At 44.0% G+C, this 17,203-nt stretch overlaps 1 protein-coding gene across 7 annotated transcripts in view; it reads right to left on the reverse strand.

Moving 5' to 3' along the window:
* The window catches only part of LYPD6B (LY6/PLAUR domain containing 6B), a 58,225-nt gene extending 42,444 nt beyond the window's left edge, over positions 1-15,781 (reverse strand). For 3 of the 7 annotated variants that reach the window (XM_083414233.1, XM_083414235.1, XM_083414234.1), the window contains exon 1: positions 15,024-15,773. The gene's annotated coding sequence lies outside the window, so the exon portion shown is untranslated. Of the gene's footprint in view, positions 1-15,023 lie in introns of all 7 variants that reach the window. The other 4 variants (XM_083414238.1, XM_083414240.1, XM_083414237.1 and 1 more) reach the window with 3 other exon arrangements.
* Positions 15,782-17,203: the final 1,422 nt, after the last annotated feature.

Raw genomic sequence — 17,203 nt, forward strand, 5'->3', positions numbered from 1 at the left:
GAAGTATTTCCTGGGAACAGAAAACAAGTGGGACGTATGAGTCATCTAGAAAGGGCAGTTTGGGAATCTTCTCTGAAATATACAGAAGTTTTATTCTAGCCTACAAGGTTTAAAACTATTGTGTTGGGCCTTGAATCACTGCATAGGACCACACTCTCTACTCCAGATATATACTTCTAGGAATTATTGTGAGACTTCTCGCAAGCAGTTCTGAGACATCACAATGCCTTTGCATTTTCCTACTTCTCCTCTGAAAATACTTCACCTCAACAGCACAGGAACAGCCATGGCAATTTCAGCAATTTAGAATAATCAATACGATACAATACAATAATCTTTATTGTCATTGTCCCATACAGAACAATGAAATTGAAAAAATCTGCATCACAATACTGTATTGTTTATTATAAAGCTTTATACGCATTTTGCCAAATAAATATAAATAAAATGATTAAGATGGGGGTTGAGGCTAGCAATCAGCAAAATGTCACCAGATCCAGCATAAAATCAAAGCCGCACAGTGCTCTGCCTGAAATTACTACCACATTTCCATGCACTGGTAAAAACCCTAAATCAGATGCAAAGAACAGCAAACCCAAAGGCCTGGGTTGGCCTGCCAAATTTTACCTAGATTGGCCTGCTATCTCCCAACTTAGTGGTGCCTTTACTGAAATAAAAAGCATGCAGGCACAAGTGAGGAAGGAGTGATTTCATCCCTATCATGGCGATGGGTTGGATGGAGAGGTTTGCTGGGCATGTAAGAATGTGGGTGGCCCCAGTCACAGTGGGCCATGCCCATCATGGGCTTATAGCCCCTAGAAAGCTGTTCATGGGTGAATGTGGTCCTCAGGGCAAAAATATAGATATTCCTCACCCTGCGCTAAATGAAAAACTTTTGCTGCTATTATCCCGCTCTGATGAAAAGCAGGGTGAGCTTCAGGCTAGATGTAAAAACAAGATAGAGTGTACGCAAGGTTCCAGCTTAGCTCTAAAACCACAGAACTCTTTGCAAAAAACAAACTTAAACCCTATACAGTATAGTAGCAGCAGTTGATTTCCAATTGTTGGCCCCATCTGCACAGGAAGGCATTTATTTGATTAAAGGGTCCCAGCCCTCTCCAGCACTTCCACCAGATGAGCCTAATGAGACCTGCCCATTTATGTTGTGAACTGCCCTGAGATCTAAGGGTATAGGGCGTTATACAAATTTTAATCATCATCATCATCCTACCATGAAGGAGTAGGACAGCCTCTAGTTTCACACTAGGTCTTCTGCAATGAAGTCATATGGTAGAAGTGCTTCTGCAGCTAGCCTTGTGTGTGCTTCCTCTTCTGGTTAAGAGTCCTCAACCTCATCACCTGAAAAAGGGGCTCGGACTCCTAGTCCCGGATACCAGAGCACACAGAACCCACTACCAATAATGAAGATTTCACATTGGCCCTCAATGGACAATCTATGGAGCAAACAAAGCTGCAGAGACTGGGTAGGGAGAAGTGGAGAGTCCACTTCCAACCAAAGCACTATCAGAAATAATGATAAGAACAGGCTAATAGAGCAGCTGGGAGGTCTCATGGGTCCAGCTTAATTGGCAGGTTTCACATCATGCTTTCAGACCCACAGTTCAGAAGGACACGCCCTCCTTCTGGAATTCCAGAATTCCAGAAAACATTACAGGTGGATGCAACATTGCAGACACACTCATGGAAGAAGAAAAAGAGGAGGTAATTACCCAAAATCAGAACAAATCTGCACCCAGTTATTGCTTGAGAAACTTTCCCACATATCCACTGTTATACCAGCACAAACAACACTGGGGCATCTCTGCAAATTGGTACAGAGTTACATGGCTTGCACTTCATGATCTTCCAAAGAACATGGGGTACTAAACAGCAAGTGAGCTACGTCTTAAGCTATGTCTATAACTGAGCTGAGAAAAACTTTAGGCATGTTAGGAAATGTTAGCATCAGACAAACAACCAGACTCTTTTGAGCTTTAGAATAATGTACTCTCAGATCCTTTGTAAGGCTTTTCAGGCATGGCTGTAAATGGTTACAAAGTCTTTCTTAGGGTTTACCATAATGGTAACTTTCACCATCACCTTTGAAGTTGGGAAGCAATTAAGGGAAAGGCTCAGTGGGAGAGCAGAGCATACACTTTGCATGAGGAAAGTTCAATCTTTGGCATCTCCAGGTATGCCTGGGAGAGTATCGTATCTGAAACCCTGCAGAGCAGCTTCTCTACAGTCAGTATGGACAACACTAAGCTATATGGACCAATGGCCTGACTCTTATATAGAGATATAAGACAGTTTCCTATGTTCCCAACAGTAACTTTTGTCATCTGCTTGATTCCAGACTGCAATAAATCTGCAAAGGAGTAGAAAGCATTCAAATTTCTGCACCTGCTCTAAGTAAGCCCTTCATTCTTTCCAGTGAAGCTTTGTGGTTCATGCTTTACCAACATTGCCTGGGGAAGTTATTGCTACAGATTTTTTTATTATTATCTTTTAGCACGAACCTTTTAGTCCCTGACAGCAGAATTTAGGCATCCTCCAGAAAGATTATACTCTGCATTCAGGCATACAGTTGTTAACAAATACTTTAGCTGTGAACTTCCAGTAGCTTATTGCTAGGTTACCTTAAGAACTGCTTGTCAGTTGGCAGATGAATTCAGATAACACCCATTTGTCTAAAAGGGAGTAATTGTTCACTCAGGTGTTGGGTGGCTCTGTCCTCCTCATTTATCCTATTCTCCTTCACAACAAGCATTCGCTTCTTGGTTCCCAATCTACACTTCATTTTGAAGGAAACTCTTTTAAGGTACATTCAGATGTGGAGAATATTACATTAGTTTTCTTGATTATAATGCAAGTGCTTCTGTGCTGTTTTCTAATGTTCTTTTTGCACTGCAGTACCTGTTGCATTGGGACGCAGGTGGCGCTGTGGTTTAAACCACTGTGCCGCTTGGACTTGCCAATCGGAAGGTCAGCGGTTTGAGACCCCGCGATGGGGTGAACTGCCGTTGTTCGGTCCCAGCTCCTGCCAACCTAGCAGTTCGAAAGCACACAGTGCAAGTAGATAAATAGGTAGCGTTCCGATGGGAAGGTAAACAGCGTTTCCGTGCGCTGCTCTGGTTTCGCCAGAAGCGGCTTAGTCATGCTGGCACATGACCCAGAAAAACTGTCTGCAGAAGCGGACAAACACCAGCTCCCTCGGCCTGTAAAGCGAGATGAGCGCCGCAACCCCAGAGTCGTTTGCAACTGGAATTAATTGTCAGGGGTCCTTTAATCTTTACCTTTACTTGTTGCATTATGGTACTGTGACTTTTTTTACTGATCAAGTCATGCAAAATTTCATTCACATTAATGGAATGTGTGCGTGTTTTACACAAAAATGAATGTCATTGGACATTCTCCAGCCTTCCTGCACATGCATGCTTCCTGCACATGCATATTCCCCCATGAAAACTGCATGTCAGTATAATACCCCAAATTTCATCTCTTTACTCTAGTGGTTTTCTAGGTTAACAGCACTGAGAATGGGGTTCCCCATACCCCACCCCACCCCAGAAGCAATTAACATGGAAATGAGCACTAAACTTCCACTAGATCCCACATGACCTTATGTTATGTGAAAGCTCAAATATATAATGTGGAAACAAACAGGGAAACTGCCATGCAAATGCAGCCTTAGTTTATGCAAAGAAAGCATTAATCTCTATGTATTGATGCTCTGTTTAAGAAGCTCTTAAAGCTTTTGGAATTACTAGTTTTTCTGCGTACATACTAAGATGAGCTTGGCGGACAAACCACAGGAGCATGCCCTGCAGGAAATGCTTTAGTAACCCCTGCATTAGTTGCCACTGCAGATGTATTTTTGTGTTTTTATATTGTAAAGTGAGTGCCCTGTGATCTTTGAGTGGTGTAGAAATTTAATAAATGAATGCAACAAATTTTAAAATTGAAGCTGTCAAATCAAAAACTACAATAGCAGTTGCATTAAAAGAGCTAGGTATCTGGATAATTCGCCCTTCATAAAGTTTATATCTGATCATCGTACTCTTTACTACATTTCAGAACAAGTCCTCTGTGTGGTCTGCTACAGGAAAAATGTCTCAACATTTCCAAGGGCCACACATTTTCAGAATAAACATTACAGTTCCTTGCCTCCAAAGTAAGCTTTCAGGGGACTTAAAGGTAAGACAAACACACAGAACTTCACTGATTACTCTTGGCATGACAGTATTAACCGAATCCAGGCTCTCAACTGATGTCAATCACTGTTAATCCACCACAAAAGAACTGAACAACATTAATCCTAATTTACAGAGGCACTCTCTATTATGTTTTTATGACAGGCTTACCAATTACAGCAATTGTAGGTAAACCATTATATTAAAACCCTGGATAAAAGCAAAGGTGTATTGCTCCTACAATGGGTTTCACTTTTCAGACTAATTTAGAAGCGAACCAAATATGTTATGTATATGTGTGTGCACAGGGAGTACACGGAAGGCTTTAGAGAGAATTTTCTTGCATCCAATTATTCTCATGTTTATTTTTAAAATGAGGCACATTTCATATCTTACCCAGAGGCAAACCAGAGTTTGCCACCAAGCAAGCATCCAGTAAGAAATGACAGCCCATCACAACGCCTTGAGCCATATGGTAGACATTTGCAAACCTGGGTCTGTACTTTTCACACAGTATTTTAAGGTGTAAGACAAGACATGTACAAATTTAAAATATAATTTAAGTGTCGGGCCCTTAGATTCACTGAGGACTTATAAAGAATGGTGCAGAGGGCTGCAGCCTTAGAATATAATTTGATTAAAAATGTAAACTTTTTCATTTTTGTTCCAAGTTGTACAAAAACACTTTCAGGCAATAATTTTTTTTTTCCAGCGTAAGTTTCATGAAGAGGATACCTTTAGTTATAATGATTTCTTTAAAAAATGATGTGGCCACCTCTTTATATTACAGTTTTTTCTACACAACACAATGAAGCTGGAAGTATAACACAGAGAGCATGAGTATCGCAGTCACAACCATATGGCTCCACCATAGCCAAGCCAATTAAAATCCAAGTTACTTCACACAGTCACTATTTACCTTCTATATATTACTTGTTCTGTCGCTCCAGAACTCCAAATCCCATCATCCCTGGCCATGCTTGCTAGGGCTGACAGGAGCTGTAGTTCGGCAACATCTGGAACACCAAAGGTTCCCCACTTCTGCTCTGGAGTGTAGACCTTCTGGGATGCTTACTTCAAAAACCACCAACAAGTCCCAGAGGAAAACCAGGACATGTGTCTTTCAGGACTGTGGCAGTCATGTGACTTACTCATCCAAAAGAACTAAGGCAGTGGCTATTTTCAAGCTTGCACAAGTCAATCATTCACATATTACTGAAGAATGGAAGCAGTAATGCTTTTGAACACCTGTTGCTGGAAACCACAGAAGGGGAGAGTGGTGGGCTAGATGAACGACTGGCCTAATCCAGCAGGCTTTTCAAATGTCCTTAATATTTTCTCCCAGTTCATAAAGTGCCTTGCACTCTTTTAACACAGCTTTCTTTTACAAATTCCTGAAAGCAACAATAGCAATAACCTTTATGGCATCTGGTCCCTTGGCGGAGGATTGAAATAATCAGAAGCGGTCCAAGGATCAGCACACTAGGCAGGGCTCATCTGACATAAGCTGATCACCAGATTTACTTCACTCTAGTTGTTAACATGACATGGATATAGCACAACACAGCCATTATTGGAGATACAGCTCTAGCAAAGCTGTGCTAATGAGTACCATCTGGGAAACCTCCATCATCCTGGCAACTCCAAGGGGAATGCCACCAAAACTAGGTGCAAAAGAAAAACCTGAATAGAGTTGTGATGCATGGAAATATCACCAGCATTGTAATTAAAGAAGCAAAAGGATGGAAACAGAACACAAAAGGGAAAAGTGGTTCCTCTCATTCTCTCTAACGCAGAAGATAACAATGTCCCTAAATTGTAGAGGTGCCTGTGTGCAAAACACAGATCTGAATGATTCACAGTGCAATTCATGTGTAATGCCTCACTGTGTTAATGAGGCTACTTACAAGTAAATGGGTATAGGATTGTAGTCTCTTTAGGCTCCTCAAGAACAGACAAGGAACAAGACTCCTTTTAACAGGTATCTTGCAATTGCACCTCAACATCTTTCATTTTCCTAGCACAGTGGCCTGTTTCCTACTCTGTCCTAAGTACATACATGGTTGCAAGGTATACATTAGATTCAAAGAATTTCTCTTTCATCCTTTGTTATCTGTCATATGATTAAATATTTGCTTTTACACAGCATGCAAGGCCTTTTAAAAAAAGATCCTTACCAGTGAATAACACATTCTGATCAAGTCTTACATCTAGCTGACAGGGAAATACCTCCAATTGTACAAATATGTCTGCTTTTTTATGCAATGTAAACAGGCAGGATCTTACAGGTCTGAACAGTATGAGGGGAACAAGGAGTAAGAGTCAGATGCAACCAGAGGGTAATTTAAAAAAAATAATAATGAAAGGGTGTGTAAATTCCCCAGATTGTGACTTTTTGGATATAAATGTCCAGAATAACTTATTTTGCATTACATAGATATGGCAATTAAAGGAATTCCAGGATTTTTTTCAGTCTAGTAAAGCTTGCATCTCTATATTCACGTATAGGGAGTAAGATTTACCAAAGTCAACAGAATTTAGTTTTGAGTAGATTTGTATAGAATTGCACCGCAAGTTACACAATTTCAGTGGTACCTCTGGATATGAACGGGATCTGTTCTGGAGCCCCGTTCACATCCAGAAGCGAACACAACCCGCATCTGCGCGTGTGCGGGTCATGATTCACCACTTCCGCGCATGCACATGACGTCATTTTGACCGTCTGTGCATGCTCGAGTGGCAAAACCCAGAAGTAATGCGTTCCGTTACTTCTGGGTCACCGCGGAGCGCAACACGAAAGCGCTCAACCTGAAGCAACTTCAACCCGAGGTATGACTGTACTGGGATGTATCAGGGAACTGAAAGGGTTCATCAAAGATAGAGAGGAGTGATAAAGGAGCAACTGAAGTAGATGTACTGCTTGAAAGGGATATTTTACACACCCACACCCACACACACCTGGATGTGATTGCATATGCAATTTGCAATGGATTATATGCAACACATTTATTTTCGATTGAACATTTCAATGCGTAAACAGAAGCTACTTATTAGATAATAATGGTAATATTCCATTCCTCCCAATTATCTCTAAAGATACAGAAACCCTTGGAGAAACTGGTGCTAAATGCTTGATTTTACATAAAACCCATGTGCATAAGAATGAAATATCATGGGCTCAGTTACACCATTGATGGCATGCCCCTTTCTCCCCTCTCTCCTGCTTTGGTATGCACCCATGGGCATGTGCCCAGACACTATAGGCTTCTTTCATGAATGGGAGGTACACATAGGCCTCACTCCTAATTCCCGTAAGGGCCTGGCATTGTGAGTGCCTTGAGTATATATTGCTGTGGAGAGAGGAAGAGGAGGAAGCAGAGCCCTATGGAGATTCATTTGGGTGCTGCACTCCAGTGGCGTAGCGTGGGGGTGCAGGGGGCGCCAGCCGCACCGGGCGCAACATCTGGGGTTAGGGTTAGGGGGCGCAAATCCACGGGTTAGGGGGCGCAAATTACTTGCCTTGCCCCGGGTGCTGACAACCCACGCTACGCCACTGCTGCACTCGTAGAAGACTGGATAAAACTCAAGAGTCCTTGTCTATAACTAAGTCCCCAATGCACAAGTATTTCTACTACCAATGTGACAATTCCTTTGACTTATCCTAGGGCATATGTAAATAAAATGTGCAAAAAATGTTTCAATAGGAACCTGTTAGGGTAAGCTATAGGACACACTGACTTAAATCTGCAAGAAGTGAAGAGTTAACAGTAGTCAACCAACTATGCCTATTACTTACTCCTACTCTTTTTTTGGAACAATAGTGTGCTATTTTCTTGATGGACAGCATAATGTTCGAATAACCCCCTCACGCTGCAAACAATACTAGAGAAAGTGTGAGTTACTTGAATGCATGTGAAAATTTCAGCATATATCTGGCTTCATTTTTGAGCAAATTAGTCTCCATACAAAAAATTTATAGGGCCAGACATACTTATTCACCAAATGTCTAGGAACCATAGCTATATATTTTTACTAAAAAAAATTCCCACCTGAATCTGATACCCAATTAAGAAACCCAACATAATGAGAAGCTCAAATTCAAAGTATAAAACTGTCCTGCAGCCCCAGAAAAATCTTCCAAAAATGTGTAGCTTGAATACGATAAAACAAAAAGTTGGTTTTTTTAACTACATATGTGTTAATTAATAATATTTTTATACTACCTTACATGTTGCTGGTTTTATTATGCAGTTGCTTTATTTTAGTTTTAATCTGTCTTACTGTTGTACTATATTAACCTTGTGGATTATTTTTATTAATGAAAAAATGGGGTATACATTTCTTAGAATTAAATAAATCAAACAAATAGAAGATACTCTTTACCTTGCTGTATCCTGAAAATCCCAGAAGAAAATAGTCCTTTTCCATCCATCACTTATCAAAATGGATGTGGAAGTATTCACCCTAAATCCAGACTAACCCTGGATATGGCTTAATAATATGGCAGGTGCCATAGGCAAGGAATAGTCAGAAGGTAGATTGGGATCTGCAGGTAGATAGATCTCTGGGTGATTTGCAAGTGTTTCTGGTTTCCAGTTGTTTTAGCAACAGAAACAACAAAACAACTTTTTAAATTAGGCTGCTGAAATGAGGAAAGCTAATCTGCAGTGGATTTTTACCTGAAAAGAATGAGTTCATTTCATTTCATTCATTCATTTATTTAACAAGATAGTTATATACCACTGTATCATAAAAACCTATAACAGCAGTTTACAACAATATAAAAACATAAAACCAGACAGTAAAATCCTAAAAAGTTTTTTTTAAGTTAAAAGCAAAACAAAAACAAACATCAGCATACATGGTGTGTACTCTTATTTTCCTGCATAGACTGGCAGAAGAGGAAAGTTTTCAGCAGGTGTTTAACAGCTGGTGCTGAAGTCACCCACTGAATCTCTATTGGCAGGGTGTTCCAGAGGACCGAGCCAATAACACTAAAGTCTCAGTTTCCTGTTGTTGTCAAATTAGCCTCATCAACTTGGGGAATGACCAGAGATGCTCTTGCAGATGATTTCAGTGATCGAGCTGGGATATAAGGGTTCAGGCAATCCCTGAGGTGCCCTGGACCCAAGTTCTTCAGAGCTTTGGAGATCAATGCAAGAACCTTGAACCTAGCTTGGTGGCAGATGGGCAGCCAGTGAAGCTGTTTCGATGTCACATGTTCTCAACCAGAAGCTTCCTTCAGCAACCTGGTCGCAGCATTCTGCACCAGCTGGATCTTCCAAACCAGACCCAGAGCGCCTTACAGTAATCTAGTCTCAAGGTTACCAATGCATGGGCTACAGTGGTCAAGCTAGGAACAGCCATAGCTGGCAAAGCAAACAAAGCTGGTAAAAGGGACTCCTAGCATAGAGGGCACTTGGGCTTCTATTGACAGAGATGTATCCCCAATATAAGCACCTGCTCCTTCAGACGGAGTGCAACCCCATCCAGAACAGGTAAACTGCTAATTTCCTGAACATGGGAACCACAGAGCCAAAGAGCCTCGGTCTTCCCAGGATTCGAACACAGCTTACTGGCCCTCATCCAGTCTACATCCAGACACTGAACCAAAAAGCTTTTGCAGCCTCTCCTGATTCGGATGTTATGGAACAATAGTTCTGATACTGATAACAAATTCCTGGGCTGAGAATGTGCTCTGAGGCACATTGTTCTTTAATTCTAACTGTACGCCTTTTGCACAGGGCTCTTGCTGGTAGATCTTGGGGGGTTGTAGCAAAAAACAAACACCAACACTGTAGAGCTCCCAAGCCTGAAATCTGCCCGCCCCTTCTATAGGCCGCACCAGGATCTCATTAAAGAGCGTGATAAGCTCCCCACAGGGCCTTTTTGTTTGACAGCCTTGTCAAAAACAGAGCTATACATTTATAAATAGTCCTATCTAAATTATCATTAATAATAATTACAAACCTCAGTAGCAGGGATACACCCGAATGTTAAATCATACTGTAAGCAAAGACTTGGGAGTCCAGACAGCTACTTCTGGCACACCTAAAGGCTTGCGTGTGCCTTGGGGAAAATTTTAATCATTTTTTATTTGAACAGCTGACATCACACACACGCCATGCCATGTCACAATTTATTTCTGAAGTCCCCCTCCATTTCAAAAGCAGATTTCCCTGTGTCACAGGCAGAAAGGTGGCTATTGTCTGAGCAACAGCTAAGGCATGTAGAAACATAGTACTTTGAATACCTACCCCAACCCCAAAATCTTTCTCTTAAAGAACACACACACCAGTTTGGGTGATCCTGTTTTCTCATGCAAATAAGAAGGCTGTTCTCAGAATGAATGGCATAGAGATAATATTTTTTCCTGTAAGCAGATGCTTGAAATGCTTCCCCAAAACCCAGATGCTACCTTGTCTTTTCATCATATCTGATGAACAGCATGCCCTGAGGTCTCTTTGTTTCAAAATACAGCGATCCTGTTAACGATCACAAGTCTCTATCAAATGCAGACAGTTGTTCCCTACTGCAAGCCTAAACTGACAAGGCTCAAGTTCAGATTTCATGAGTTCAATCCTGAACACGGATGAAGCCAGTCCCTTGCGGGTTTTCATTCTCCCTCTCCCAAAAGGAATGTTAACATTTCCTTTTCATCAACCAGGAAGATTTACATCTAATCTGTCACTTTGAAGTAACTCCTGCCTTGATTTATGCGCAGCAGATGCTACTGTGGAGCCTATTTATTTAAAATGCAACACTGAAGTTGAGAGACTAATGGATCGACATCTGTAAAGGATTATACCACAAACACATATGCCTTAAAACATAATGAAGAAAAGGAGGTCAAAAGCCAAATAATTCCAGGAATTCTAGTAGTTAGGGCACACAACAAATCTGTACTGATCCTCAATGTTTTTACCTCTTGTTATGGTGTCTGTTACAAGCTGATAAGGAAAGACATGAGCGATGAGCCAGGTCTTTGAAGGTTTGGTACTATTGCCAAATTTTCCAGTGATTCAGCAGAATTCTGTTATAGGGGTAACTACAATGCAGTGCTTGTGTGAGGGCAATTTCTTTCTCCTCTTCCCCACTACAGCCCTGAAAAGCTCAGTGGCGTAGCGTGGGTTGTCAGCACCCGGGGCAAGTAATTTGCGCCCCCTAACACGTGGATTTGCGCCCCCTAACACGTGGATTTGCGCCCCCTAACCCTAACCCCCAGATGTTGCGCCCGGTGCGGCCAGCCCCCCCTGCACCCCCCCACGCTACGCCACTGGAAAAGCTGTAAGGTTTTCCTGATTGTCAGTGGAGGCTTTTAGGTGGGCCTCCAGTAGGGAAGAAATGGCAGAGATTGTCCCTTCTGCACTCTTGCAGAAGCACTGCATTAGCTATTCTTTATGCTGTTTTTCAGTAAGGCTCAAAGTGCTAACCAAACGGAGAATTGGCAAGGAAATAACAGGTGGATCAGCTCCAGGTGAACCAATACCTGACCAAGAGCCTGGAAATATTCGTGGAAAACATCACAGGGTCAGGCTACGACACGCTTCTTCAGCGAAAATGTTCCACAACTTTGTCATGACTACTCTGCTTCTGACTGTTACCAAAACCAGCTCACAATCAGATCTCTCAAGGTGGAGTGCTTCGATGGGATAGAGGTATTCCCAAGGAATACCAAGCTTAGCAACTTTAGGACTTTGTAGGCAATGGCCATCACTCGGTAACTAAGCAGTGCTCTAGGGGGTAGCACAGGTAACCTATAAAGCCTACACTGCTGAATATCTCATAGTACCCCCATGCAGAACTCTCTGCAGTAGTCACTATGTGCAGTTACAAAGCCATGATCTACAGCTGCCAAGATCCCTCATTTGTTGGTAAGAGTGTGGCTGCTGATGAAGTGTCACAGACAGAAAGCACTGCAGATCAGAAATATCACCTACTGTCTCCGAACAGCCCTGGTGGCAAACCACTCCATCAGAAGGAGTGTGACCCCCATCAAGCAGGGGCATGCCACCAACTCCCATATCACAAAATTTGGTGTCGTTATGACTTCAGATAAATTCGTAAAAGAGATGCTGCAGACCAACTCCCACATTTCCTTCCATACATGCGATGCTGTCAGCCTTCAAAAATTTAAAAACCAAGCTGTGTAATGTGGTTGGGAGCAGCATGTGCACAAGCACTGAATTCAGCCAAAGTTAGCCATGGGCACAGCACAACAAATGTTGGAAAGCCGTACATACCCAAAGCCCATCCCAGCTGAGTTCAACAGATGGTAGGGGCAAGGACAGAATTTCCTCACCAAGGGTTTTTGCAAGTAGAAGTTGGCCATGGTACCTTCCTCAAAACTGCCCGTTTCTTTGTGCAAAACACACTACAAAGCAAAGGGTAGACTTTGGAGTCTATTCCCTCATAAAACAAAGTCACCCAGGATTCTTTTCTAGAGAGTCCATATGAAATATAAATAAAAACTGTCGACTGAACAGCTCAGGTGTGCAATTATTGACATTTGCAGAGCTGCACTCTCAGAGAGAGTCACCACAATTGTTGGTCCAGCAAAGCTTTATGGAAACAAATATAGTATAACCTACCAATTATAAGAGAAAAATGCGGCTCCATAGTTGGAGAGCAGAGGAAAATGACAAGAAAAGAAAACAAAGTTAATAGCAAGCTGGAACCAAACAGGACTCATGTTTGTGAATCACAGTCTAGCTTGTTTGTTCAAGTAAAACTGAGATTTGAATTTACAGCCCCAATTGTAATTATAGCTGCTTGACTCAAATACAAGCCAGTGTGTAATGTGCTTTCGTTTGTATTCAATTTATTTTTACACCACACACCTAAACACAGCTGATCTAAGTATTTTTGATTTTTCAGTTTACTTGATGAATGGTACTGATAATGAAGTCATGTTTAACATAACTTAAGGCATATAAAATTTGGCCAAAAAAAGCAAATAACTCCCTTGTAGCTCAAATTATGTATTTGGTGCAGGTCTCTATATCTATGCATTTAGGTGAACACCAGAAGGCCCCAAAATACAAGCTCACAGGATATATACTAGTGTGAAATAAAACAAATAAAAGAAATTAGATTTTTTCCCCTATAAAAAGAAGTTGTTGCAACCCAGCTGGAAAAAAAGAAATAGATGAGTTCTGAACTTGAACCCACCCTGTTCAAAGGGGACACTCTTTGAACAAGGGTTGCCAGGTCCCCTCCTCCTCTTCTTCACAAGGTTCCTCTATTTCTAACACTTGCATGACGGGCATACTTCAACAGCTTAGCCTTTCAGCCCCAATGAAGCCACAGGCATGGGAACCGTTCTCCCTACTGAATTCCTGCCCACTTTGCAAAGTGTTAAATGCACAGGCAAACCTTGCTCTGAATAGTCATAGTAAGGGCTATTTGCCATGAGCAAGAAACAGCACTCCCGGGGAACAAACAGAGCAACAGAACAAACCTTCCCCAACCCAGAGTCCTCAAGAGGTTGTCAGACAACACCTCCCATCATCCCTGACTGTGCTGGCTTGGGCTCATGAGAATTGTAATCCGCATTCTCTGAGGTGGTCCCCAGGTTGTCAAATGGCCTTCCAAGTGTGTCCTGTGCCATCATTGTATGCTTCTTGGTGATTGGCTAATACACACCTCTTTACCTGAGCCTTTGGTTGACTGGATGTCTTCCTGACTCCTGCGTTGCTACGCACTGTTGTTCTGTGCTGTGGTTTTGTTATTCTGATACTGGCCCTTTATTTTATTTTTAAGACCTGTATATTGAACTTATTTGAACTGCGATGGTTTTGTAACTGGCCCAGGACCATTTGGTGAAGTGATTGTCTATAAGCAAAAAGAACATAAAACTGAATGGGGGGGGGGGGCTTTTGCTTGTGAACTTCTGGAGGTGTCTGACTGGCAGCGCAATGCTGGACTAGGTGGACATTGATCAGATCCTGCACGACAATACTTGCAGCCTTCTAGAGATGGACTTCACCTGTCTCTAGTGGCTGCAGGCTAGATCTAACCTAGCATAGAGCAAGAGTCAGAGAGACCAAGGGGTGAGGACACACAGGCTAGCAGAGTGCAACACAAACTGTTCTGACACATTCTTCAGCCTGAAAAAATACAAATCCCTCAGAATCCAAGGAACGTGTGTTCAAAGCCACTTCCTTATCCCACGCCTTGATACGTGTGCAGAAGCCACACTTTGCATGCAAAAGTTTCCATGTTTGATCTTTGGCACCTCCCTGCAGGGCCTCCTGTCTGAAACCCTGGAGTGCCATGGCCAGTCCCCAAAGACTACCTTCCCTGCCCCCTCACATCCCAGGGTAGCCAAACAATAGCTATGGACAAACTGTTCTGCTTAATGCCTGGCCACTGGTCATGCTGGGAGTCATGGGTATAGCCAGGATTTATTTTAGGGGGGCAGTCCTTATGTGGTGGTGGTGGGAACAACCAAATTATCTGTGACGCGTTTGGTCAGTTAAATATATTTATTTCCTTGCCCCCTCTGGCTAGGCCCATGGTGGGAGTTGTTGCCCATCATTTCTGGCTTCCTGCTTACACCCCACTGGCTTGCCCCTGCCCTCTAACCTGATCCCCTCTAGGCGGGGCTGAACACACCCAAACACCCCCCAACTCCCACCAGGCCTAGCAGAGAGGGCGGGAGCTGGCAGGCCCAAACATCTGGAGGGCATCAGCTGGAGGCTAGGCTGGGGCAGACCATCCCGGATGGACCAATCGCCTGACTCGCTATATGAGGCAGTTCCCGAGGAGGAAGAGGAGGCGCCGCTTCGCCCAGAGCCCGCGCACCCGCTGCCACCCTCACCCACTCACCCCGCGCTCGAGTGGCCGTCTCTCTCTTCCTCCCCCGAAGAAGGTGCGCGGAGCCGAGGCGAGGCTTGGTTCAGGGCAGGGCGAGCGCCGGGAGCCCGAGGAAGAAGAAGAGGAGCGCCGTCGCCACTTGCCTGCCGTCGCCTCACACACCCGAGGGGCGGGGCTTTACCTGCTGCCGGGGTGGGGCTGCCAGGTGGGCGCCCGCCCGCTCGCCAGGGGGTCGGCTCGCGCCGCTCATTCTGAGAGGCGGGGGGAGAGAGGAGGAAAGTCTGAGGCTTGGAAAAGGGCTGGAGGAGGCGCTCCAGAAGACACCTCCCTCCCTCTCCCTCTCCCTCTCTCTCTCTCTCACACACACACGCAGAGTCTCTCTCTCTCTCACACAGAGACACACAGTCTCTCTCTCTCTCTCTCTCTCACACACACACAGTCTCTCTCTCTCTCACACACACGCACACAGTCTCTCTCTCTCTCTCTCTCTCTCTCTCTCTCACACACACACACACACAGTCTCTCTCTCTCTCTCTCTCTCTCTCTCTCTCTCACACACACACACACACACACACACACACACACACACTCGTCCTTCCCGCGCGACGGGCAAGAGCCACGCCTCGCGCTCCGGGACTCCCAGTTTGCTCAGGGAACGAGGAGCTCCTCGGAAAGTTGTTCCCTCGGCGCCACTCTCTCCCGCCGCCTCAAAGAAGTTGCTTTCGGGAGGCGGGACGTGGAGGATGCGGAGTTGTGCAACACCTGTAAGCTCGGCGGGGGCCGAGGGAAAGTGTGGCCCCACGACGGCCGGTAGGCGGCGCTGTGGAGACGCGCAGTTGGGATGAGCGAGCGAAGCGCCGGCGCGGATTGGGAAGCGGCTCTTCTTCCCCAGCAACTGCTGGGGTGCCTGGCAGGCTCCTCCTCCGTTTGGACCTGTTGCTTCTTGGGGAACGTCGGACTTCTCAGGAGGAGGCTTTTGGGTGGCCACTTGTCAGGGATTCTTTAGCGGCGCTCGCAGGGGGTTGGACTAGATGCCCCTTGGGGATCCCTTCCAACCCTAGAATTCTAAGAGTCCAGCGTTGGCAGCTCTCGCACGTCTCCCACCTGCGCGCGTGCGCACGGGGAGTAGCCGAGCGACTCAATGACCCCAGTCATTAACCCCTTGTCACCCGAGGCAGCAATGAACTCGGGCACAGCCCCTGCTCCTTCAAACTGATTGCCGAAATGGGGGGGACGGGACCCTTTGTATTTGTATAGTTACACACAATAAGCTACATCCTGCAGTGTTACATATTTATATGCAATTGCATAAAAGGAAAATGAATGCAGGAAAGCAAGAAAAAATGGGCCAATTTCATTTTAGTTCCTATTTAAGATAGCTCGGAAGATGGTTGTATATACAAATGAAAGCCGGATGAATGCATGTTGTAAAATGTTCTCACATTTCCCTCTTCCCCCAACCCACTCCCTCAAGCTCTTAACAATAATTTTCAGGTCATCACTGCAAATACCTCTTTGAAAATGACAGTGACAAGACACCAATTTATAATCAGCAACCTCATTAGAGCCACAGTGATTTATATTGACTTCTTTCTCCCACTCTCTTTTTACCCAAGTTGATCTTTTGCCTATCAGAAAAGTTAAATACAGTACTGTACAAGATTGTCTGCAAACACTGCCACCTAGTGGAAGTTGAGTGGCCTTGCGTAAGTAGCAAAGCACTATTCCAATAGTAATAACAACTCATAAATCAATAAATGAATAGGAGGGCTCCTCTGCAAGGGAGAAGCACGGAAGGTTTCCAGAGGAAACGCAGGCTATCTGAGTTTGTATAGAAAAGGCCTCCCTCCACCTGAAAGCTTAGAGGCTTGCTTCCAGTCATGGTAGAAAGAACTGGGCTGGACGGGCCAATGGTTGACTCCTTATAAAGGGCAGCTTCATAAAGGGGAAGGGGATTGTGGTTGAGTCTGCAACTTGCCAAACACAGGCCTCCCTGTTTCTAACCCCAACCCTTTGTGCAAACACAGTTTAGTACTCTGTTCTGATCAAAAGAGAAGGACTGGAAGGGAACTGTGTGTGCCTTGCTGAATGAGAAGTCATCATGCTACGAGCGACGACAAATAATAATAACTACCAAACGTATTTGCTGAAACCAAATGGGCTGCATTCATTTATCTCCTCTTGGGGAGACA

This window comes from Podarcis tiliguerta, assembly GCF_965153285.1.
Source record: "Podarcis tiliguerta genome assembly, chromosome: 1".
Lineage (NCBI taxonomy): Eukaryota > Metazoa > Chordata > Lepidosauria > Squamata > Lacertidae > Podarcis > Podarcis tiliguerta.